General features: G+C 35.0%; 23 non-coding genes across 23 annotated transcripts; all 23 read left to right on the top strand.

Moving 5' to 3' along the window:
• Window positions 1-217: 217 nt before the first annotated feature.
• Window positions 218-290, top strand: TRNAK-UUU (transfer RNA lysine (anticodon UUU)). Its single transcript has one exon. It is a non-coding gene; the product is annotated as a tRNA-Lys (tRNA).
• Window positions 291-869: 579 nt separating this feature from the next.
• Window positions 870-942, top strand: TRNAK-UUU (transfer RNA lysine (anticodon UUU)). The gene has a single exon. It is a non-coding gene; the product is annotated as a tRNA-Lys (tRNA).
• Window positions 943-1,521: 579 nt separating this feature from the next.
• On the top strand, window positions 1,522-1,594 carry TRNAK-UUU (transfer RNA lysine (anticodon UUU)). Its single transcript has one exon. It is a non-coding gene; the product is annotated as a tRNA-Lys (tRNA).
• A 579-nt stretch (window positions 1,595-2,173) lies between these two features.
• On the top strand, window positions 2,174-2,246 carry TRNAK-UUU (transfer RNA lysine (anticodon UUU)). Its single transcript has one exon. It is a non-coding gene; the product is annotated as a tRNA-Lys (tRNA).
• Window positions 2,247-2,825: 579 nt separating this feature from the next.
• TRNAK-UUU (transfer RNA lysine (anticodon UUU)) lies at window positions 2,826-2,900 on the top strand. The gene has a single exon. It is a non-coding gene; the product is annotated as a tRNA-Lys (tRNA).
• A 565-nt stretch (window positions 2,901-3,465) lies between these two features.
• On the top strand, window positions 3,466-3,538 carry TRNAK-UUU (transfer RNA lysine (anticodon UUU)). The gene has a single exon. It is a non-coding gene; the product is annotated as a tRNA-Lys (tRNA).
• Window positions 3,539-5,421: 1,883 nt separating this feature from the next.
• Window positions 5,422-5,494, top strand: TRNAK-UUU (transfer RNA lysine (anticodon UUU)). Its single transcript has one exon. It is a non-coding gene; the product is annotated as a tRNA-Lys (tRNA).
• A 579-nt stretch (window positions 5,495-6,073) lies between these two features.
• On the top strand, window positions 6,074-6,146 carry TRNAK-UUU (transfer RNA lysine (anticodon UUU)). The gene has a single exon. It is a non-coding gene; the product is annotated as a tRNA-Lys (tRNA).
• A 2,311-nt stretch (window positions 6,147-8,457) lies between these two features.
• Window positions 8,458-8,530, top strand: TRNAK-UUU (transfer RNA lysine (anticodon UUU)). The gene has a single exon. It is a non-coding gene; the product is annotated as a tRNA-Lys (tRNA).
• A 579-nt stretch (window positions 8,531-9,109) lies between these two features.
• On the top strand, window positions 9,110-9,182 carry TRNAK-UUU (transfer RNA lysine (anticodon UUU)). The gene has a single exon. It is a non-coding gene; the product is annotated as a tRNA-Lys (tRNA).
• Window positions 9,183-9,761: 579 nt separating this feature from the next.
• Window positions 9,762-9,834, top strand: TRNAK-UUU (transfer RNA lysine (anticodon UUU)). The gene has a single exon. It is a non-coding gene; the product is annotated as a tRNA-Lys (tRNA).
• Window positions 9,835-10,413: 579 nt separating this feature from the next.
• TRNAK-UUU (transfer RNA lysine (anticodon UUU)) lies at window positions 10,414-10,488 on the top strand. The gene has a single exon. It is a non-coding gene; the product is annotated as a tRNA-Lys (tRNA).
• Window positions 10,489-11,053: 565 nt separating this feature from the next.
• On the top strand, window positions 11,054-11,126 carry TRNAK-UUU (transfer RNA lysine (anticodon UUU)). Its single transcript has one exon. It is a non-coding gene; the product is annotated as a tRNA-Lys (tRNA).
• A 1,232-nt stretch (window positions 11,127-12,358) lies between these two features.
• TRNAK-UUU (transfer RNA lysine (anticodon UUU)) lies at window positions 12,359-12,431 on the top strand. The gene has a single exon. It is a non-coding gene; the product is annotated as a tRNA-Lys (tRNA).
• Window positions 12,432-13,010: 579 nt separating this feature from the next.
• Window positions 13,011-13,083, top strand: TRNAK-UUU (transfer RNA lysine (anticodon UUU)). The gene has a single exon. It is a non-coding gene; the product is annotated as a tRNA-Lys (tRNA).
• Window positions 13,084-15,394: 2,311 nt separating this feature from the next.
• TRNAK-UUU (transfer RNA lysine (anticodon UUU)) lies at window positions 15,395-15,467 on the top strand. Its single transcript has one exon. It is a non-coding gene; the product is annotated as a tRNA-Lys (tRNA).
• Window positions 15,468-16,045: 578 nt separating this feature from the next.
• On the top strand, window positions 16,046-16,118 carry TRNAK-UUU (transfer RNA lysine (anticodon UUU)). The gene has a single exon. It is a non-coding gene; the product is annotated as a tRNA-Lys (tRNA).
• A 579-nt stretch (window positions 16,119-16,697) lies between these two features.
• Window positions 16,698-16,770, top strand: TRNAK-UUU (transfer RNA lysine (anticodon UUU)). Its single transcript has one exon. It is a non-coding gene; the product is annotated as a tRNA-Lys (tRNA).
• Window positions 16,771-17,349: 579 nt separating this feature from the next.
• TRNAK-UUU (transfer RNA lysine (anticodon UUU)) lies at window positions 17,350-17,424 on the top strand. Its single transcript has one exon. It is a non-coding gene; the product is annotated as a tRNA-Lys (tRNA).
• Window positions 17,425-18,001: 577 nt separating this feature from the next.
• TRNAK-UUU (transfer RNA lysine (anticodon UUU)) lies at window positions 18,002-18,074 on the top strand. Its single transcript has one exon. It is a non-coding gene; the product is annotated as a tRNA-Lys (tRNA).
• Window positions 18,075-18,653: 579 nt separating this feature from the next.
• TRNAK-UUU (transfer RNA lysine (anticodon UUU)) lies at window positions 18,654-18,728 on the top strand. Its single transcript has one exon. It is a non-coding gene; the product is annotated as a tRNA-Lys (tRNA).
• Window positions 18,729-19,305: 577 nt separating this feature from the next.
• Window positions 19,306-19,378, top strand: TRNAK-UUU (transfer RNA lysine (anticodon UUU)). The gene has a single exon. It is a non-coding gene; the product is annotated as a tRNA-Lys (tRNA).
• A 579-nt stretch (window positions 19,379-19,957) lies between these two features.
• TRNAK-UUU (transfer RNA lysine (anticodon UUU)) lies at window positions 19,958-20,030 on the top strand. The gene has a single exon. It is a non-coding gene; the product is annotated as a tRNA-Lys (tRNA).
• Window positions 20,031-22,533: the final 2,503 nt, after the last annotated feature.

The raw sequence follows: 22,533 nt of genomic DNA on the forward strand, positions 1-22,533 counted from the left end.
TTATTGAAGTGAGGTGATACTTAACGAATCTAAGGATTTACATCTTAAACACAGAGGAAACTAAAATATATTTCATCAAGATACCCTACAAGCCAAGTCTTTCAGTTCCTGATTGCAGTAACACATATATTTTTCCACATTTTTTGTAATTGCACAGCAAATTGTCATGTTTTATATATTTCGAGCAGTTTCCAATATGACAACTTCAGTGCTCAGAGCCTGGATAGCTCAGTCGGTAGAGCATCAGACTTTTAATCTGAGGGTCCAGCGTTCAAGTCCCTGTTCAGGCGAGTGTCTTTTAAACAATGGTGTTTTTGTTTGTGAAATGGACAATTTTGCAGAGTTTAAAATTATCCATTCCTGCAGGCAGCCATCTTTTAATTGTTGATGCTGATTATGTTCATTATTCAATGGGAAGGTGAATAGATTGGAAAGATTCTGTAGAATATTAAGAATGGACTTTATCACTCTTCAATAGGCACACATTATTGGCATCTAGTAATATAATCATCACAAAGTAGTATCGCTACATGTCAGTTCTAAAGACTTTATTTCATCAGGAACTCAACTCCATCCTTCTTTGATAGGCACACAGTGATTAAATTAGACAAGTAATAAATCAAACCTCTTTGACAAAAATAATTGAATGTGATTATTGAAGTAAGGTGATACTTAACGAATCTAAGGATTTACATCTTAAACACAGAGGAAACTAAAATATATTTCATCAAGATACCCTACAAGCCAAGTCTTTCAGTTCCTGATTGCAGTAACACATATATTTTTCCACATTTTTTGTAATTGCACAGCAAATTGTCATGTTTTATATATTTCGAGCAGTTTCCAATATGACAACTTCAGTGCTCAGAGCCTGGATAGCTCAGTCGGTAGAACATCAGACTTTTAATCTGAGGGTCCAGGGTTCAAGTCCCTGTTCAGGCGAGTGATTTTTAAACAATGGTGTTTTTGTTTGTGAAATGGACAATTTTGCAGAGTTTAAAATTATCCATTCCTGAAGGCAGCCATCTTTTAATTGTTGATGCTGATTATGTTCATTATTCAATGGGAAGGTGAATAGATTGGAAAGATTCTGTAGAATATTAAGAATGGACATTATCACTCTTCAATAGGCACACATTATTGGCATCTAGTAATATAATCATCACAAAGTAGTATCACTACATGTCAGTTCTAAAGACTTTGTTTCATCAGGAACTCAAATCCATCCTTCTTTGATAGGCACACAGTGATTAAATTAGACAAGTAATAAATCAAACCTCTTTGACAAAAATAATTGAATGTGATTATTGAAGTGAGGTGATACTTAAAGCATCTAAGGATTTACAAGTTAAACACAGAGGAAACTAAAATATATTTCATCAAGAGACCCTACAAGCCAAGTCTTTCAGTTCATGATTGCAGTAACACATATATTTTTCCACATTTTTTGTAATTGCACAGCAAATTGTCATGTTTTATATATTTCGAGCAGTTTCCAATATGGCAACTTCAGTGCTCAGAGCCTGGATAGCTCAGTTGGTAGAACATCAGACTTTTAATCTGTGGGTCCAGGGTTCAAGTCCCTGTTCAGGCGAGTGTCTATTAAACAATGTTGTTTTTGTTTGTGAAATGGACAATTTTGCAGAGTTTTAAATTATCCATTCCTGAAGGCAGCCATCTTTTAATTGTTGATGCTGATTATGTTCATTATTCAATGGGAAGGTGAATAGATTGGAAAGATTCTGTAGAATATTAAGAATGGACATTATCACTCTTCAATAGGCACACATTATTGGCATCTAGTAATATAATCATCACAAAGTAGTATCACTACATGTCAGTTCTAAAGACTTTGTTTCATCAGGAACTCAAATCCATCCTTCTTTGATAGGCACACAGTGATTAAATTAGACAAGTAATAAATCAAACCTCTTTGACAAAAATAATTGAATGTGATTATTGAAGTGAGGTGATACTTAAAGCATCTAAGGATTTAAAAGTTAAACACAGAGGAAACTAAAATATATTTCATCAAGAGACCCTACAAGCCAAGTCTTTCAGTTCATGATTGCAGTAACACATATATTTTTCCACATTTTTTGTAATTGCACAGCAAATTGTCATGTTTTATATATTTCGAGCAGTTTCCAATATGGCAACTTCAGTGCTCAGAGCCTGGATAGCTCAGTTGGTAGAGCATCAGACTTTTAATCTGAGGGTCCAGGGTTCAAGTCCCTGTTCAGGCGAGTGTCTATTAAACAATGTTGTTTTTGTTTGTGAAATGGACAATTTTGCAGAGTTTAAAATCATCCATTCCAGCAGGCAGCCATCTTTTAATTGTTGATGCTGATTATGTTCATTATTCAATGGTAAGGTGTATAGATTGGAGAGATTCTTTAGAATATTAAGAATGGACTTTATTACTCTTCAATAGGCACACATTATTGGCATCTAGTAATATAGTCATCACAAAGTAGTATCACTACATGTCAGTTCTAAAGACTTTGTTTCATCAGGAACTCAAATCCATCCTTCTTTAATAGGCACACAGTGATTAAATTAGACAAGTGATAAATCAAACCTCTTTGACAAAAATAATTGAATGTGATTATTGAAGTGAGGTGATACTTAAATCATCTAAGGATTTACAACTTAAACACAGAGGAAACTAAAATATATTTCATCAAGATACCCTACAAGCCAAGTCTTTCAGTTCACGATTGCAGTAACACATATATTTTTCCACATTTTTTGTAATTGCACAGCAAATTGTCATGTTTTATATATTTCGAGCAGTTTCCATTATGACAACTTCAGCACTCAGATACTGGATAGCTCAGTCGGTAGAGCATCAGACTTTTAATCTGAGGGTCCAGGGTTCAAGTCCCTGTTCAGGCGAGTGTGGTGTTATTGTTTGTGAAATGGACAATTTTGCAGAGTTTAAAATCATCCATTCCTGCAGGCAGCCATCTTTTAATTGTTGATGCTGATTATATTCATTATTCAATGGGAAGGTGTATAGATTGGAAAGATTCTGTAGAATATTAAGAATGGACTTTATCACTCTTCAATAGGCACACATTATTGGCATCTAGTAATATATTCATCACAAAGTAGTATCGCTACATGTCAGTTCTAAAGACTTTATTTCATCAGGAACTCAAATCCATCCTTCTTTGATAGGCACACAGTGATTAAATTAGACAAGTAATAAATCAAACCTCTTTGACAAAAATAATTGAATGTGATTATTGAAGTAAGGTGATACTTAACGAATCTAAGGATTTACATCTTAAACACAGATTAAACTAAAATATATTTCATCAAGAGACCCTACAAGCCAAGTCTTTCAGTTCATGATAGCTGTAACACATATATTTTTCCTCATTTTTTGTAATTGCACAGCAAATTGTCATGTTTTATATATTTCGAGCAGTTTCCAATATGGCAACGTCAGTGCTCAGAGCCTGGATAGCTCAGTCGGTAAAGCATCAGACTTTTAATCTGAGGGTCCAGGGTTCAAGTCCCTGTTCAGGCGAGTGTCTTTTAAACAATGTTGTTTTTGTTTGTGAAATGGACAATTTTGCAGAGTTTAAAATTATCCATTCCTGCAGGCAGCCATCTTTTATTTGTTGATGCTGATTATGTTCATTATACAATGGGAAGGTGTATAGATTGGAAAGATTCTGTAGAATATTAAGAATGGACTTTATCACTCTTCAATAGGCACACATTATTGGCATCTAGTAATATAATCATCCAAAAGTAGTATCGCTACATGTCAGTTCTAAAGACTTTATTTAATCAGGAACTCAAATCCATCCTTCTTTGATAGGCACACAGTGATTAAATTAGACAAGTAATAAATCAAACCTCTTTGACAAAAATAATTGAATGTGATTATTGAAGTGAGGTGATACTTAAAGCATCTAAGGATTTACATCTTAAACACAGAAGAAACTAAAATATATTTCATCAAGATACCCTACAAGCCAAGTCTTTCAGTTCCTGATTGCAGTAACACATATATTTTTCCACATTTTTTGTAATTGCACAGCAAATTGTCATGTTTTATATATTTCGAGCAGTTTCCAATATGACAACTTCAGTGCTCAGAACCTGGATAGCTCAGTCGGTAGAGCATCAGACTTTTAATCTGAGGGTCCAGCGTTCAAGTCCCTGTTCAGGCGAGTGTCTTTTAAACAATGGTGTTTTTGTTTGTGAAATGGACAATTTTGCAGAGTTTAAAATTATCCATTCCTGCAGGCAGCCATCTTTTATTTGTTGATGCTGATTATGTTCATTATTCAATGGGAAGGTGTATAGATTGGAAAGATTCTGTAGAATATTAAGAATGGACTTTATCACTCTTCAATAGGCACACATTATTGGCATCTAGTAATATAATCATCCAAAAGTAGTATCGCTACATGTCAGTTCTAAAGACTTTATTTAATCAGGAACTCAAATCCATCCTTCTTTGATAGGCACACAGTGATTAAATTAGACAAGTAATAAATCAAACCTCTTTGACAAAAATAATTGAATGTGATTATTGAAGTGAGGTGATACTTAAAGCATCTAAGGATTTACATCTTAAACACAGAGGAAACTAAAATATATTTCATCAAGATACCCTACAAGCCAAGTCTTTCAGTTCATGATTGCAGTAACACATATATTTTTCCACATTTTTTGTAATTGCACAGCAAATTGTCATGTTTTATATATTTCGAGCAGTTTCCAATATGGCAACTTCAGTGCTCAGAGCCTGGATAGCTCAGTCGGTAGAGCATCAGACTTTTAATCTGAGGGTCCAGGGTTCAAGTCCCTGTTCCTGCGAGTGTCTTTTAAACAATGGTGTTTTTGTTTGTGAAATGGACAATTTTGCAGAGTTTAAAATCATCCATTCCTGCAGGCAGCCATCTTTTAATTGTTGATGCTGATTACGTTCATTATTCAATGGGAAGGTGTATAGATTGGAGAGATTCTTTAGAATATTAAGAATGGACTTTATCACTCTTGAATAGGCACACATTATTGGCATCTAGTAATATAATCATCACAAAGTAGTATCGCTACATGTCAGTTCTAAAGACTTTATTTCATCAGGAACTGAAATCCATTTTTCTTTGATAGGCACACAGTGATTAAATTAGACAAGTAATAAATCAAACCTCTTTGACAAAAATAATTGAATGTGATTATTGAAGTAAGGTGATACTTAACGAATCTAAGGATTTACATCTTAAACACAGAGGAAACTAAAATATATTTCATCAAGATACCCTACAAGCCAAGTCTTTCAGTTCCTGATTGCAGTAACACATATATTTTTCCACATTTTTTGTAATTGCACAGCAAATTGTCATGTTTTATATATTTCGAGCAGTTTCCAATACGACAACTTCAGTGCTCAGAGCCTGGATAGCTCAGTCGGTAGAGCATCAGACTTTTAATCTGAGGGTCCAGCGTTCAAGTCCCTGTTCAGGCGAGTGTCTTTTAAACAATGGTGTTTTTGTTTGTGAAATGGACAATTTTGCAGAGTTTAAAATTATCCATTCCTGCAGGCAGCCATCTTTTATTTGTTGATGCTGATTATGTTCATTATTCAATGGGATGGTGTATAGATTGGAAAGATTCTGTAGAATATTAAGAATGGACTTTATCACTCTTCAATAGGCACACATTATTGGCATCTAGTAATATAATCATCCAAAAGTAGTATCGCTACATGTCAGTTCTAAAGACTTTATTTAATCAGGAACTCAAATCCATCCTTCTTTGATAGGCACACAGTGATTAAATTAGACAAGTAATAAATCAAACCTCTTTGACAAAAATAATTGAATGTGATTATTGAAGTGAGGTGATACTTAAAGCATCTAAGGATTTACAACTTAAACACAGAAGAAACTAAAATATATTTCATCAAGAGACCCTACAAGCCAAGTTTTTCAGTTCATGATTGCAGTAACACATATATTTTTCCACATTTTTTGTAATTGCACAGCAAATTGTCATGTTTTATATATTTCGAGCAGTTTCCAATATGGCAACTTCAGTGCTCAGAGCCTGGATAGCTCAGTCGGTAGAGCATCAGACTTTTAATCTGAGGGTCCAGGGTTCAAGTCCCTGTTCAGGCGAGTGTCTATTAAACAATGTTGTTTTTGTTTGTGAAATGGACAATTTTGCAAAGTTTAAAATTATCCATTCCTAAGGAAGAAACATTTGTGATGATCCGCAACAAGATACCCCCTTGTTTGTGCCTGGATGACACAGTTACACACAAAATGAACACACGAGGGGGGTTAATTCTTTAAAGAAAACCAAATACCTATGATTACTCAGGTAGATTCACCATAATACAGGGTTGGTGTTGCTCCCCAGAGTCAGAAAACCAAATATTCTAGAAAGAGAAAAGAAGACTCTATCTTGGGGGCACTCTTTTTGATGCCAGATAGTGCAGTGAAGTGAGCAAGCCTACGGGTGAAAACGCGTTTTGGCACGGCTGGAATCAGCATGGCAATGTCGCCTTGTGAAAGTTAGAATCACTGGTCCTACAACCAACATACGCTGCTCCGTCCAGAAGTCCTGCTGCTTTTAGAACGGTAATCTTCCTATTTTCAGCTAGCTCTCATCCACGGATTGTGGTGCAGCGTCCTTGCTCTGTCCTATGATATCAAGGCGCTGCAACCGCTCTAACGTGGAAAGCAGCACAGCTACTAATCTTTTTTCCGGCCAGTAATACCCGAAGCGCTGCTGTTTTCATATTTGCCGTCCGCTGCACCGGTCCTAGTGACCAGAGTACATGACGAAAAGAGATCTCAGCGGCTGGACTGGGTTTGCGGTCATAAAAACTTTTCATTCTAGCTGGGTTTGCTGCTACTTTTTAGCCCAACACATATTGTTCAGTGACCTATGGTCAAATGTTAGAGAAAATAATGAATTATGTTAAGTGAGCCTAACAATATTAGTATACCGATAAAGTATACCTGAAAATAAATTTGGGAAAGTACTTTGCTAATAGCCTGTGTGGAGTACGGCTTTTTTGATAAATGCATTTCTATGTGAGAATGTGCACGGCACTGGTTTAACATTGAACCACTCCCTATCATCTCCCTGCAATTACCTGAAAATTAAACAGGCAGGAATTGTACTCAATTTCGGTTAACACTCATCCCTGGATTGCGGTGCAGTGTCCTGCAATGTCCTAGGATATCGAGACATTCCATCCGCTCTAACAGGGAAAGCAGTACGGCCACTTATCCTCTTTCTGGTCAGAAATTTCAAGGTCGCTGCCCTCTCATCCACCGGCCGCTGAGCTAACAAAAACCTTGAGCTCATGACGGTGAGACAGTAGAAGCAATGTACCATGGCATACTGATCATCTTTTTTACTCTTTCCTTTTTTCTCTCTATACCAACTATTTATGTCGGGCTACTAATGAGCGCATAAGATACCATATAAATATGATGGGCATTCTGCATCTCTCAACACTGTGTATATACCATTTGGGCAAATTTTGAATTTTTATAATTATACATGTGTTTGAGAATATAGGAGCTGACGTTCGGTAAATCAATACCTATTCATGATATGGTTGTTTAAACAGTGAGAGATCATAATTGGTTATAAAAAAATCTGAATAAAAATAATTAAAACAAGCTCCTCGGTGAGCAATCAGTGTTCTCTGAACCAATAAGCTCCATAGTGAGCAATCAGTGTTCTTTAAACTCCTTGTGATAGACAAGTGATCCCAAGGTGTATATGAATAAACCTGTGTGTGTGTGTTTATATATTTTTCCTTTTCAAATTCCTATTAATTTTAAAGATACAATTAAAGGTTATATTTTAATGATACCTAAGGGTATATCTGGCCCTATTTATATTTCAAAGAGTGCCCCCAAGATAGAGTCTTCTTTTCTCTTTCTAGAATTATCCATTCCTGCAGGCAGCCATCTTTTAATTGTTGATGCTGATTATGTTCATTATTCAATGGGAAGGTGAATAGATTGGAAAGATTTTGTAGAATATTAAGAATGGACTTTATCACTCTTCAATAGGCACACATTATTGGCATCAAGTAATATAATCATCACAAAGTAGTATCGCTACATGTCAGTTCTAAAGACTTTATTTCATCAGGAACTCAAATCCATCCTTCTTTGATAGGCATACAGTGATTAAATTAGACAAGTAATAAATCAAACCTCTTTGACAAAAATAATTGAATGTGATTATTGAAGTAAGGTGATACTTAACGAATCTAAGGATTTACATCTTAAACACAGAGGAAACTAAAATATATTTCATCAAGAGACCCTACAAGCCAAGTTTTTCAGTTCATGATTGCAGTAACACATATATTTTTCCACATTTTTTGTAATTGCACAGCAAATTGTCATGTTTTATATATTTCGAGCAGTTTCCAATATGACAACTTCAGTGCTCAGAGCCTGGATAGCTCAGTCGGTAGAGCATCAGACTTTTAATCTGAGGGTCCAGCGTTCAAGTCCCTGTTCAGGCGAGTGTCTTTTAAACAATGGTGTTTTTGTTTGTGAAATGGACAATTTTGCAGAGTTTAAAATTATCCATTCCTGCAGGCAGCCATCTTTTAATTGTTGATGCTGATTATGTTCATTATTCAATGGGAAGGTGAATAGATTGGAAAGATTCTGTAGAATATTAAGAATGGACTTTATCACTCTTCAATAGGCACACATTATTGGCATCTAGTAATATAATCATCACAAAGTAGTATCGCTACATGTCAGTTCTAAAGACTTTATTTCATCAGGAACTCAACTCCATCCTTCTTTGATAGGCACACAGTGATTAAATTAGACAAGTAATAAATCAAACCTCTTTGACAAAAATAATTGAATGTGATTATTGAAGTAAGGTGATACTTAACGAATCTAAGGATTTACATCTTAAACACAGAGGAAACTAAAATATATTTCATCAAGATACCCTACAAGCCAAGTCTTTCAGTTCCTGATTGCAGTAACACATATATTTTTCCACATTTTTTGTAATTGCACAGCAAATTGTCATGTTTTATATATTTCGAGCAGTTTCCAATATGACAACTTCAGTGCTCAGAGCCTGGATAGCTCAGTCGGTAGAACATCAGACTTTTAATCTGAGGGTCCAGGGTTCAAGTCCCTGTTCAGGCGAGTGATTTTTAAACAATGGTGTTTTTGTTTGTGAAATGGACAATTTTGCAGAGTTTAAAATTATCCATTCCTGAAGGCAGCCATCTTTTAATTGTTGATGCTGATTATGTTCATTATTCAATGGGAAGGTGAATAGATTGGAAAGATTCTGTAGAATATTAAGAATGGACATTATCACTCTTCAATAGACACACATTATTGGCATCTAGTAATATAATCATCACAAAGTAGTATCACTACATGTCAGTTCTAAAGACTTTGTTTCATCAGGAACTCAAATCCATCCTTCTTTGATAGGCACACAGTGATTAAATTAGACAAGTAATAAATCAAACCTCTTTGACAAAAATAATTGAATGTGATTATTGAAGTGAGGTGATACTTAAAGCATCTAAGGATTTACAAGTTAAACACAGAGGAAACTAAAATATATTTCATCAAGAGACCCTACAAGCCAAGTCTTTCAGTTCATGATTGCAGTAACACATATATTTTTCCACATTTTTTGTAATTGCACAGCAAATTGTCATGTTTTATATATTTCGAGCAGTTTCCAATATGGCAACTTCAGTGCTCAGAGCCTGGATAGCTCAGTTGGTAGAGCATCAGACTTTTAATCTGAGGGTCCAGGGTTCAAGTCCCTGTTCAGGCGAGTGTCTATTAAACAATGTTGTTTTTGTTTGTGAAATGGACAATTTTGCAGAGTTTAAAATCATCCATTCCAGCAGGCAGCCATCTTTTAATTGTTGATGCTGATTATGTTCATTATTCAATGGTAAGGTGTATAGATTGGAGAGATTCTTTAGAATATTAAGAATGGACTTTATTACTCTTCAATAGGCACACATTATTGGCATCTAGTAATATAGTCATCACAAAGTAGTATCACTACATGTCAGTTCTAAAGACTTTGTTTCATCAGGAACTCAAATCCATCCTTCTTTAATAGGCACACAGTGATTAAATTAGACAAGTGATAAATCAAACCTCTTTGACAAAAATAATTGAATGTGATTATTGAAGTGAGGTGATACTTAAATCATCTAAGGATTTACAACTTAAACACAGAGGAAACTAAAATATATTTCATCAAGATACCCTACAAGCCAAGTCTTTCAGTTCACGATTGCAGTAACACATATATTTTTCCACATTTTTTGTAATTGCACAGCAAATTGTCATGTTTTATATATTTCGAGCAGTTTCCATTATGACAACTTCAGCACTCAGATACTGGATAGCTCAGTCGGTAGAGCATCAGACTTTTAATCTGAGGGTCCAGGGTTCAAGTCCCTGTTCAGGCGAGTGTGGTGTTATTGTTTGTGAAATGGACAATTTTGCAGAGTTTAAAATCATCCATTCCTGCAGGCAGCCATCTTTTAATTGTTGATGCTGATTATATTCATTATTCAATGGGAAGGTGTATAGATTGGAAAGATTCTGTAGAATATTAAGAATGGACTTTATCACTCTTCAATAGGCACACATTATTGGCATCTAGTAATATATTCATCACAAAGTAGTATCGCTACATGTCAGTTCTAAAGACTTTATTTCATCAGGAACTCAAATCCATCCTTCTTTGATAGGCACACAGTGATTAAATTAGACAAGTAATAAATCAAACCTCTTTGACAAAAATAATTGAATGTGATTATTGAAGTAAGGTGATACTTAACGAATCTAAGGATTTACATCTTAAACACAGATTAAACTAAAATATATTTCATCAAGAGACCCTACAAGCCAAGTCTTTCAGTTCATGATAGCTGTAACACATATATTTTTCCTCATTTTTTGTAATTGCACAGCAAATTGTCATGTTTTATATATTTCGAGCAGTTTCCAATATGGCAACGTCAGTGCTCAGAGCCTGGATAGCTCAGTCGGTAAAGCATCAGACTTTTAATCTGAGGGTCCAGGGTTCAAGTCCCTGTTCAGGCGAGTGTCTTTTAAACAATGGTGTTTTTGTTTGTGAAATGGACAATTTTGCAGAGTTTAAAATTATCCATTCCTGCAGGCAGCCATCTTTTATTTGTTGATGCTGATTATGTTCATTATTCAATGGGAAGGTGTATAGATTGGAAAGATTCTGTAGAATATTAAGAATGGACTTTATCACTCTTCAATAGGCACACATTATTGGCATCTAGTAATATAATCATCCAAAAGTAGTATCGCTACATGTCAGTTCTAAAGACTTTATTTAATCAGGAACTCAAATCCATCCTTCTTTGATAGGCACACAGTGATTAAATTAGACAAGTAATAAATCAAACCTCTTTGACAAAAATAATTGAATGTGATTATTGAAGTGAGGTGATACTTAAAGCATCTAAGGATTTACATCTTAAACACAGAGGAAACTAAAATATATTTCATCAAGATACCCTACAAGCCAAGTCTTTCAGTTCATGATTGCAGTAACACATATATTTTTCCACATTTTTTGTAATTGCACAGCAAATTGTCATGTTTTATATATTTCGAGCAGTTTCCAATATGGCAACTTCAGTGCTCAGAGCCTGGATAGCTCAGTCGGTAGAGCATCAGACTTTTAATCTGAGGGTCCAGGGTTCAAGTCCCTGTTCCTGCGAGTGTCTTTTAAACAATGGTGTTTTTGTTTGTGAAATGGACAATTTTGCAGAGTTTAAAATCATCCATTCCTGCAGGCAGCCATCTTTTAATTGTTGATGCTGATTACGTTCATTATTCAATGGGAAGGTGTATAGATTGGAGAGATTCTTTAGAATATTAAGAATGGACTTTATCACTCTTGAATAGGCACACATTATTGGCATCTAGTAATATAATCATCTCCAAAGTAGTATCGCTACATGTCAGTTCTAAAGACTTTATTTCATCAGGAACTGAAATCCATTTTTCTTTGATAGGCACACAGTGATTAAATTAGACAAGTAATAAATCAAACCTCTTTGACAAAAATAATTGAATGTGATTATTGAAGTAAGGTGATACTTAACGAATCTAAGGATTTACATCTTAAACACAGAGGAAACTAAAATATATTTCATCAAGATACCCTACAAGCCAAGTCTTTCAGTTCCTGATTGCAGTAACACATATATTTTTCCACATTTTTTGTAATTGCACAGCAAATTGTCATGTTTTATATATTTCGAGCAGTTTCCAATACGACAACTTCAGTGCTCAGAGCCTGGATAGCTCAGTCGGTAGAGCATCAGACTTTTAATCTGAGGGTCCAGCGTTCAAGTCCCTGTTCAGGCGAGTGTCTTTTAAACAATGGTGTTTTTGTTTGTGAAATGGACAATTTTGCAGAGTTTAAAATTATCCATTCCTGCAGGCAGCCATCTTTTATTTGTTGATGCTGATTATGTTCATTATTCAATGGGAAGGTGTATAGATTGGAAAGATTCTGTAGAATATTAAGAATGGACTTTATCACTCTTCAATAGGCACACATTATTGGCATCTAGTAATATAATCATCCAAAAGTAGTATCGCTACATGTCAGTTCTAAAGACTTTATTTAATCAGGAACTCAAATCCATCCTTCTTTGATAGGCACACAGTGATTAAATTAGACAAGTAATAAATCAAACCTCTTTGACAAAAATAATTGAATGTGATTATTGAAGTGAGGTGATACTTAAAGCATCTAAGGATTTACAACTTAAACACAGAAGAAACTAAAATATATTTCATCAAGAGACCCTACAAGCCAAGTTTTTCAGTTCATGATTGCAGTAACACATATATTTTTCCACATTTTTTGTAATTGCACAGCAAATTGTCATGTTTTATATATTTCGAGCAGTTTCCAATATGGCAACTTCAGTGTTTAGAGCCTGGATAGCTCAGTCGGTAGAGCATCAGACTTTTAATCTGAGGGTCCAGGGTTCAAGTCCCTGTTCAGGCGAGTGTCTATTAAACAATGTTGTTTTTGTTTGTGAAATGGACAATTTTGCAAAGTTTAAAATTATCCATTCCTAAGGAAGAAACATTTGTGATGATCCGCAACAAGATACCCCCTTGTTTGTGCCTGGATGACACAGTTACACACAAAATGAACACACGAGGGGGGTTAATTCTTTAAAGAAAACCAAATACCTATGATTACTCAGGTAGATTCACCATAATACAGGGTTGGTGTTGCTCCCCAGAGTCAGAAAACCAAATATTCTAGAAAGAGAAAAGAAGACTCTATCTTGGGGGCACTCTTTTTGATGCCAGATAGTGCAGTGAAGTGAGCAAGCCTACGGGTGAAAACGCGTTTTGGCACGGCTGGAATCAGCATGGCAATGTCGCCTTGTGAAAGTTAGAATCACTGGTCCTACAACCAACATACGCTGCTCCGTCCAGAAGTCCTGCTGCCTTTAGAACGGTAATCTTCCTATTTTCAGCTAGCTCTCATCCACGGATTGTGGTGCAGCGTCCTTGCTCTGTCCTATGATATCAAGGCGCTGCAACCGCTCTAACGTGGAAAGCAGCACAGCTACTAATCTTTTTTCCGGCCAGTAATACCCGAAGCGCTGCTGTTTTCATATTTGCCGTCCGCTGCACCGGTCCTAGTGACCAGAGTACATGACGAAAAGAGATCTCAGCGGCTGGACTGGGTTTGCGGTCATAAAAACTTTTCATTCTAGCTGGGTTTGCTGCTACTTTTTAGCCCAACACATATTGTTCAGTGACCTATGGTCAAATGTTAGAGAAAATAATGAATTATGTTAAGTGAGCCTAACAATATTAGTATACCGATAAAGTATACCTGAAAATAAATTTGGGAAAGTACTTTGCTAATAGCCTGTGTGGAGTACGGCTTTTTTGATAAATGCATTTCTATGTGAGAATGTGCACGGCACTGGTTTAACATTGAACCACTCCCTATCATCTCCCTGCAATTACCTGAAAATTAAACAGGCAGGAATTGTACTCAATTTCGGTTAACACTCATCCCTGGATTGCGGTGCAGTGTCCTGCAATGTCCTAGGATATCGAGACATTCCATCCGCTCTAACAGGGAAAGCAGTACGGCCACTTATCCTCTTTCTGGTCAGAAATTTCAAGGTCGCTGCCCTCTCATCCACCGGCCGCTGAGCTAACAAAAACCTTGAGCTCATGACGGTGAGACAGTAGAAGCAATGTACCATGGCATACTGATCATCTTTTTTACTCTTTCCTTTTTTCTCTCTATACCAACTATTTATGTCGGGCTACTAATGAGCGCATAAGATACCATATAAATATGATGGGCATTCTGCATCTCTCAACACTGTGTATATACCATTTGGGCAAATTTTGAATTTTTATAATTATACATGTGTTTGAGAATATAGGAGCTGACGTTCGGTAAATCAATACCTATTCATGATATGGTTGTTTAAACAGTGAGAGATCATAATTGGTTATAAAAAAATCTGAATAAAAATAATTAAAACAAGCTCCTCGGTGAGCAATCAGTGTTCTCTGAACCAATAAGCTCCATAGTGAGCAATCAGTGTTCTTTAAACTCCTTGTGATAGACAAGTGATCCCAAGGTGTATATGAATAAACCTGTGTGTGTGTGTTTATATATTTTTCCTTTTCAAATTCCTATTAATTTTAAAGATACAATTAAAGGTTATATTTTAATGATACCTAAGGGTATATCTGGCCCTATTTATATTTCAAAGAGTGCCCCCAAGATAGAGTCTTCTTTTCTCTTTCTAGAATTATCCATTCCTGCAGGCAGCCATCTTTTAATTGTTGATGCTGATTATGTTCATTATTCAATGGGAAGGTGAATAGATTGGAAAGATTTTGTAGAATATTAAGAATGGACTTTATCACTCTTCAATAGGCACACATTATTGGCATCTAGTAATATAATCATCACAAAGTAGTATCGCTACATGTCAGTTCTAAATACTTTATTTCATCAGGAACTCAAATCCATCCTTCTTTGATAGGCATACAGTGATTAAATTAGACAAGTAATAAATCAAACCTCTTTGACAAAAATAATTGAATGTGATTATTGAAGTAAGGTGATACTTAACGAATCTAAGGATTTACATCTTAAACACAGAGGAAACTAAAATATATTTCATCAAGAGACCCTACAAGCCAAGTTTTTCAGTTCATGATTGCAGTAACACATATATTTTTCCACATTTTTTGTAATTGCACAGCAAATTGTCATGTTTTATATATTTCGAGCAGTTTCCAATATGGCAACTTCAGTGCTCAGAGCCTGGATATCTCAGTCGGTAAAGCATCAGACTTTTAATCTGAGGGTCCAGGGTTCAAGTCCCTGTTCAGGCGAGTGTCTTTTAAACAATGTTGTTTTTGTTTGTGAAATGGACAATTTTGCAGAGTTTAAAATCATCCATTCCTGCAGGCAGCCATCTTTTAATTGTTGATGCTGATTATGTTCATTATTCAATGGGAAGGTGTATAGATTGGAGAGATTCTTTAGAATATTAAGAATGGACTTTATCACTCTTCAATAGGCACACATTATTGGCATCTAGTAATATAATCATCACAAAGTAGTATCGCTACATGTCAGTTCTAAAGACTTTATTTCATCAGGAACTCAAATCCATCCTTCTTTGATAGGCACACAGTGATTAAATTAGACAAGTAATAAATCAAACCTTTTTGACAAAAATAATTGAATGTGTTTATTGAAGTAAGGTGATACTTAACGAATCTAAGGATTTACATCTTAAACACAGAAGAAACTAAAATATATTTTATCAAGATACCCTACAAGCCAAGTCTTTCAGTTCCTGATTGCAGTAACACATATATTTTCCACATTTTTTGTAATTGCACAGCAAATTGTCATGTTTTATATATTTCGAGCAGTTTCCAATATGACAACTTCAGTGCTCAGAGCCTGGATAGCTCAGTCGGTAGAGCATCAGACTTTTAATCTGAGGGTCCAGCGTTCAAGTCCCTGTTCAGGCGAGTGTCTTTTAAACAATGGTGTTTTTGTTTGTGAAATGGACAATTTTGCAGAGTTTAAAATCATCCATTCCTGCAGGCAGCCATCTTTTAATTGTTGATGCTGATTATGTTCATTATTCAATGGGAAGGTGTATAGATTGGAAAGATTCTGTAGAATATTAAGAATGGACTTTATCACTCTTCAATAGGCACACATTATTGGCATCTAGTAATATAATCATCACAAAGTAGTATCGCTACATGTCAGTTCTAAAGACTTTATTTCATCAGGAACTCAAATCCATCCTTCTTTGATAGGCACACAGTGATTAAATTAGACAAGTAATAAATCAAACCTCTTTGACAAAAATAATTGAATGTGATTATTGAAGTAAGGTGATACTTAACGAATCTAAGGATTTACATCTTAAACACAGATTAAACTAAAATATATTTCATCAAGAGACCCTACAAGCCAAGTCTTTCAGTTCATGATAGCTGTAACACATATATTTTTCCTAATTTTTTGTAATTGCACAGCAAATTGTCATGTTTTATATATTTCGAGCAGTTTCCAATATGGCAACGTCAGTGCTCAGAGCCTGGATAGCTCAGTCGGTAGAGCATCAGACTTTTAATCTGAGGGTCCAGGGTTCAAGTCCCTGTTCAGGCGAGTGTCTTTTAAACAATGTTGTTTTTGTTTGTGAAATGGACAATTTTGCAGAGTTTAAAATTATCCATTCCTGCAGGCAGCCATCTTTTATTTGTTGATGCTGATTATGTTCATTATTCAATGGGAAGGTGTATAGATTGGAAAGATTCTGTAGAATATTAAGAATGGACTTTATCACTCTTCAATAGGCACACATTATTGGCATCTAGTAATATAATCATCCAAAAGTAGTATCGCTACATGTCAGTTCTAAAGACTTTATTTAATCAGGAACTCAAATCCATCCTTCTTTAATAGGCACACAGTGATTAAATTAGACAAGTAATAAATCAAACCTCTTTGACAAAAATAATTGAATGTGATTATTGAAGTGAGGTGATACTTAAAGCATCTAAGGATTTACATCTTAAACACAGAAGAAACTAAAATATATTTCATCAAGATACCCTACAAGCCAAGTCTTTCAGTTCCTGATTGCAGTAACACATATATTTTTCCACATTTTTTGTAATTGCACAGCAAATTGTCATGTTTTATATATTTCGAGCAGTTTCCATTATGGCAACATCAGCACTCAGATACTGGATAGCTCAGTCGGTAGAGCATCAGACTTTTAATCTGAGGGTCCAGGGTTCAAGTCCCTGTTCAGGCGAGTGTCTTTTAAACAATGGTGTTTTTTTTTGTGAAATGGACAATTTTGTAGAGTTTAAAATCATCCATTCCTGCAGGCAGCCATCTTTTAATTGTTGATGCTGATTATGATCATTATTCAATGGGAAGGTGTATAGATTGGAAAGATTCTGTAGAATATTAAGAATGGACTTTATCACTCTTCAATAGGCACACATTATTGGCATCTAGTAATATAATCATCACAAAGTAGTATGGCTACATGTAAGTTCTAAAGACTTTATTTCATCAGGAACTCAAATCCATCCTTCTTTGATAGGCACACAGTGATTAAAATAGACAAGTAATAAATCAAACCTCTTTGACAAAAATAATTGAATGTGATTATTGAAGTGAGGTGATACTTAAAGCATCTAAGGATTTACAACTTAAACACAGAGGAAACTAAAATATATTTCATCAAGAGACCCTACAAGCCAAGTCTTTCAGTTCATGATTGCAGTAACACATATATTTATCCACATTTTTTGTATTTGCACAGCACATTGTCATGTTTTATATATTTCGAGCAGTTTCCAATATGGCAACTTCAGCACTCAGAGTCTGGATAGCTCAGTCGGTAGAGCATCAGACTTTTAATCTGAGGGTCCAGGGTTCAAGTCCCTGTTCAGGCGAGTGTCTTTTGAACAATGGTGTTTTTGTTTGTGAAATGGACAATTTTGCAGAGTTTAAAATTATCCATTCCTGCAGGCAGCCATCTTTTAATTGTTGATGCTGATTATGTTCATTATTCAATGGGAAGGTGAATAGATTGGAAAGATTCTGTAGAATATTAAGAATGGACTTTATCACTCTTCAATAGGAACACATTATTGGCATCTAGTAATATAATCATCACAAAGTAGTATCGCTACATGTCAGTTCTAAAGACTTTATTTCATCAGGAACTCAAATCCATCCTTCTTTGATAGGCACACAGTGATTAAATTAGACAAGTGATAAATCAAAACTCTTTGACAAAAATAATTGAATGTGATTATTGAAGTGAGGTGATACTTAAAGCATCTAAGGATTTACAACTTAAACACAGAGGAAACTAAAATATATTTCATCAAGATACCCTACAAGCCAAGTCTTTCAGTTCATGATTGCAGTAACACATATATTTTTCCACATTTTTTGTAATTGCACAGCAAATTGTCATGTTTTATATATTTCGAGCAGTTTCCATTATGGCAACTTCAGCACACAGATACTGGATAGCTCAGTCGGTAGAGCATCAGACTTTTAATCTGAGGGTCCAGGGTTCAAGTCCCTGTTCAGGCGAGTCTCTTTTAAACAATGGTGTTTTTGTTTGTGAAATGGACAATTTTGCAGAGTTTAAAATTATCCATTCCTGCAGGCAGCCATCTTTTAATTGTTGATGCTGATTATGTTCATTATTCAATGGGAAGGTGTATAGATTGGAAAGATTCTGTAGAATATTAAGAATGGAATTTATCACTCTTCAATAGGCACACATTATTGGCATCTAGTAATATAATCATCACAAAGTAGTGTCGCTACATGTCAGTTCTAAAGACTTTATTTCATCAGGAACTCAAATCCATCCTTCTTTGATAGGCACACAGTGATTAAATTAGACAAGTAATAAATCAAACCTCTTTGACAAAAATAATTGAATGTGATTATTGAAGTGAGGTGATACTTAACGAATCTAAGGATTTACATCTTAAACACAGAGGAAACTAAAATATATTTCATCAAGATACCCTACAAGCCAAGTCTTTCAGTTCATGATTGCAGTAACACATATATTTTTTCACATTTTTCGTAATTGCACAGCAAATTGTCATGTTTTATATATTTCGAGCAGTTTCCAATATGGCAACTTCAGTGCTCAGAGCCTGGATAGCTCAGTCGGTAGAGAATCAGACTTTTAATCTGAGGGTCCAGGGTTCAAGTCCCTGTTCAGGCGAGTGTCTTTTAAACAATGGTGTTTTTGTTTGTGAAATGGACAATTTTGCAGAGTTTAAAATCATCCATTCCTGCAGGCAGCCATCTTTTAATTGTTGATGCTGATTATGTTCATTATTCAATGGGAAGGTGTATAGATTGGAAAGATTCTGTAGAATATTAAGAATGGACTTTATCACTCTTCAATAGGCACACATTATTGGCATCTAGTAATATAATCATCACAAAGTAGTATCGCTACATGTCAGTTCTAAAGACTTTATTTCATCAGGAACTCAAATCCATCCTTCTTTGATAGGCACACAGTGATTAAATTAGACAAGTAATAAATCAAACCTCTTTGACAAAAATAATTGAATGTGATTATTGAAGTAAGGTGATACTTAACGAATCTAAGGATTTACATCTTAAACACAGATTAAACTAAAATATATTTCATCAAGAGACCCTACAAGCCAAGTCTTTCAGTTCATGACTGCAGTAACACATATATTTTTCCACATTTTTTGTAATTGCACAGCAAATTGTCATGTTTTATATATTTTGAGCAGTTTCCAATATGGCAACTTCAGTCCTCGGAGCCTGGATAGCTCAGTCGGTAGAGCATCAGACTTTTAAACTGAGGGTCCAGGGTTCAAGTCCCTGTTCAGGCGAGTGTCTTTTAAACAATGGTGTTTTTGTTTGTGAAATGGACAATTTTGCAGAGTTTAAAATTATCCATTCCTGCAGGCAGCCATCTTTTAATTGTTGATGCTGATTATGTTCATTATTCAATGGGAAGGTGAATAGATTGGAAAGAATCTGTAGAATATTAAGAATGGACTTTATCACTCTTCAATAGGCACACATTATTGGCATCTAGTAATATAATCATCACAAAGTAGTATCGCTACATGTCAGTTCTAAAGACTTTATTTCATCAGGAACTCAAATCCATCCTTCTTTGATAGGCACACAGTGATTAAATTAGACAAATAATAAATCAAACCTCTTTGACAAAAATAATTGAATGGGATTATTGAAGTAAGGTGATACTTAACGAATCTAAGGATTTACATCTTAAACACAGAGGAAACTAAAATATATTTCATCAAGATACCCTACAAGCCAAGTCTTTCAGTTCATGATTGCAGTAACACATATATTTTTCCACATTTTTTGTAATTGCACAGCAAATTGTCATGTTTTATATATTTCGAGCAGTTTCCAATATGGCAACTTCAGTGCTCAGAGCCTGGATAGCTCTGTCGGTAGAGCATCAGACTTTTAATCTGAGGGTCCAGGGTTCAAGTCCCTGTTCTTGCGAGTGTCTTTTAAACAATGGTGTTTTTGTTTGTGAAATGGACAATTTTGCAGAGTTTAAAATCATCCATTCCTGCAGGCAGCAATCTTTTAATTGTTGATGCTGATTATGTTCATTATTCAATGGGAAGGTGTATAGATTGGAGAGATTCTTTAGAATATTAAGAATGGACTTTATCACTCTTCAATAGGCACACATTATTGGCATCTAGTAATATAATCATCACAAAGTAGTATCGCTACATGTCAGTTCTAAAGACTTTATTTCATCAGGAACTCAAATCCATCCTTCTTTGATAGGCACACAGTGATTAAATTAGACAAATAATAAATCAAACCTCTTTGACAAAAATAATTGAATGGGATTATTGAAGTAAGGTGATACTTAACGAATCTAAGGATTTACATCTTAAACACAGAGGAAACTAAAATATATTTCATCAAGATACCCTACAAGCCAAGTCTTTCAGTTCATGATTGCAGTAACACATATATTTTTCCACATTTTTTGTAATTGCACAGCAAATTGTCATGTTTTATATATTTCGAGCAGTTTCCAATATGGCAACTTCAGTGCTCAGAGCCTGGATAGCTCTGTCGGTAGAGCATCAGACTTTTAATCTGAGGGTCCAGGGTTCAAGTCCCTGTTCTTGCGAGTGTCTTTTAAACAATGGTGTTTTTGTTTGTGAAATGGACAATTTTGCAGAGTTTAAAATCATCCATTCCTGCAGGCAGCAATCTTTTAATTGTTGATGCTGATTATGTTCATTATTCAATGGGAAGGTGTATAGATTGGAGAGATTCTTTAGAATATTAAGAATGGACTTTATCACTCTTCAATAGGCACACATTATTGGCATCTAGTAATATAATCATCACAAAGTAGTATCGCTACATGTCAGTTCTAAAGACTTTATTTCATCAGGAACTCAAATCCATCCTTCTTTGATAGGCACACAGTGATTAAATTAGACAAGTAATAAATCAAACCTCTTTGACAAAAATAATTGAATGTGATTATTGAAGTAAGGTGATACTTAACGAATCTAAGGATTTACATATTAAACACAGAAGAAACTAAAATATATTTCATCAAGATACCCTACAAGCCAAGTCTTTCAGTTCCTGATTGCAGTAACACATATATTTTTCCACATTTTTTGTAATTGCACAGCAAATTGTCATGTTTTATATATTTCGAGCAGTTTCCAATATGACAACTTCAGTGCTCAAAGCCTAGATAGCTCAGTCGGTAGAGCATCAGACTTTTAATCTGAGGGTTAAGCGTTCAAGTCCCTGTTCAGGTGAGTGTCTTTTAAACAATGGTGTTTTTGTTTGTGAAATGGACAATTTTGCAGAGTTTAAAATTATCCATTCCTGCAGGCAGCCATCTTTTAATTGTTGATGCTGATTATGTTCATTATTCAATGGGAAGGTGTATAGATTGGAAAGATTCTGTAGAATATTAAGAATGGAATTTATCACTCTTCAATAGGCACACATTATTGGCATCTAGTAATATAATCATCACAAAGTAGTGTCGCTACATGTCAGTTCTAAAGACTTTATTTCATCAGGAACTCAAATCCATCCTTCTTTGATAGGCACACAGTGATTAAATTAGACAAGTAATAAATCAAACCTCTTTGACAAAAATAATTGAATGTGATTATTGAAGTGAGGTGATACTTAAAGCATCTAAGGATTTACATCTTAAACACAGAGGAAACTAAAATATATTTCATCAAGATACCCTACAAGCCAAGTCTTTCAGTTCATGACTGCAGTAACACATATATTTTTCCACATTTTTTGTAATTGCACAGCAAATTGTCATGTTTTATATATTTCGAG

Source organism: Pseudophryne corroboree, unplaced genomic scaffold, assembly GCF_028390025.1.
Source record: "Pseudophryne corroboree isolate aPseCor3 unplaced genomic scaffold, aPseCor3.hap2 scaffold_2219, whole genome shotgun sequence".
Lineage (NCBI taxonomy): Eukaryota > Metazoa > Chordata > Amphibia > Anura > Myobatrachidae > Pseudophryne > Pseudophryne corroboree.